General features: G+C 38.6%; 1 pseudogene; it reads right to left on the reverse strand.

The window, feature by feature from the left end:
* Nucleotides 1–649: 649 nt before the first annotated feature.
* LOC148481572 (5S ribosomal RNA) lies at nt 650–768 on the reverse strand (annotated as a pseudogene).
* Nucleotides 769–2,147: the final 1,379 nt, after the last annotated feature.

Here is a 2,147-nt window from a genome sequence, read left to right on the forward strand (position 1 = left end):
TAGTTAAACTATTATATCAGAACTTTGTTTTAAATTGTCAAAAGGTCAACAATAATAAAAAATATATTGTTGTAAAAGGGCAAAATCCGCTTTGCTATCTAGGACTTCCGCCCTTAGTGGTTACATCACATCCTGTGCGTTGCCGCTTTTTACAGAGGCCGGGGTATGCCGGGTGCATCACATCCACCCTCACACTTGTGTTCTTCTCTATTCACGTGGGCACGATGTTGTCCATCATTTCCGCCCTTCTCCTGCCAGTCCATGCAATGGATGTGTGATGACTTCCGCCCTTCGCGTCACTGTACCTCCGCAGCCAGGTTGTTCATTTCCAAGGGAACATGAATAACGTTATCCAGCTTCCTGGGTACTACTGGCGTGAAGTGCTGTGTTGTTCATATTAGACTCAGCTTCCGCCCACACTTTCTTCCGCCCACACTTTGGCATATTAACAGAAACATTTTGCCGCGATCTATAACTTAAAGAAAAAACGTTCATTAGATTTCATAATGTATTTGTAGGGAAATATTCAGGACCATATATTATTCAATTTATAGTTCAAACCATGTTCTCATATAATGGTTAGTTACTTTAGCCCAATTATGGAACACCAGTATTCAGACTCCCATTAAAGGATTGGTACCCAACCATAGTTTTGCAGCACCTGGTATTCCTAGGGGGTCACCCATCCTAGTACTAACCAGGCCCACAGGAGCTTCGCTTCCAAGTTCAAGCGGAATTGGGCATATACCCAGTGGTATGGCTGCAATGAATGGTGGTGATTATATCCTACATACCTACCACACCTGAACTTCTCCAAGAAGTCACCCTCCAGGGTACTGATCAGGCCCTCCACATCAATCCACCATATCCCATGGTTGATCGGTAATGAGGTATATTTAATAGGTGGGAGAGTGCAATCACAAGAAGGGCGCAATTTCGTAACTTTCGTTAAAACCTTTCGGTGCCAATGTATCCAATTCGAATAGCCAATACATCTCACGCCTTGAAAGTAAATTTCCAAGATCTCCTCCTCGTTCTCCTAATGTTACATGTTCAATAGCTTTGAACGTGATGTCTTCCGGATTGGAGTTATGAACTAAGGAAAAATGTTTTGAAACAGCATGTCCCTCTATTTTATTGCATATATTGCGGATATGTTCCTGGATCCTTAGTTTTAGAGGTCTCTTAGTTTTACCCACGTATTTAAGTTCACAGGTACATTCCAATAAGTACATAACAGACGTAGAGTTACAATTCATGAAGGTTTTAATATTAAACTCTTTTGATCCCTCTGCATTCGTAAAAGTTTTTCTTTTAGGATTGACAAATTTACAAATATTGCAGTGGCCACATTTGTAGCTGCCATTGCATTGGAGCATTTTTGACACTTTTATTGTTTCTTTTTCTTGCAACATGCTTGGAGCTAATAGATCTTTCAAATTTTTTGACTTCCTGTAGACAATTTGTGGTTGAGATGGTAAAATATTCTTCAGTATAGGGTCCATCAGGAGAATATTCCAATTTCTGTTAAATGCTTTCCTGATTTGTCTCTCATGACCATTGAACGTTGTGACAAACGGTATTGTCTCTGGTTTGCCTGGTACTTCCCCTTTATACTTAAGAAGTTCTTGTCTGTCCAAAGCTTTTGTTTTTTGGAGTTCAGTTGTTAAAACAGCTTCAGGGTATTTCTTCTCTCTGAATCGGTCTGCATAAACTTGAAGTTGTTCTTCGCATACCTTTATATCACTGCAGTTGCGTCAAATTCTGTGGAATTGGGAGTAAGGAATATTCCTCTTCCATTTGTCCAAATGGCAGCTTTTGAAGTGCAAATAACAATTCGCATCAACAGTTTTAATAAAGTTCTTAGTAGATATTCTATCTCCCACTGATGATAAAACCAAATCCAGTAATTCAACTTTAAAAGTGTTAAAATTAGATGTAAATTTCAAGTTCATGTTATTATTTGAAATATGCATTAGAAATTGGTTAAAACTTTCCTCTATACCTTCCCATATAATCAAAATGTCATCAATATACTTTTTATATAAAATGAGGTTGGTCTTGAATTGGTTGTTGGTATAGACATAGCAATTTTCCCAGCATCTCATAAACAAATTCGCAAAGCTTGGGGCAAAAGTAGTACCCAT

The sequence above is a fragment of the Taudactylus pleione genome, unplaced genomic scaffold (assembly GCF_031769625.1).
Source record: "Taudactylus pleione unplaced genomic scaffold, aTauple2 ptg000573l, whole genome shotgun sequence".
Classification (NCBI taxonomy): domain Eukaryota; kingdom Metazoa; phylum Chordata; class Amphibia; order Anura; family Myobatrachidae; genus Taudactylus; species Taudactylus pleione.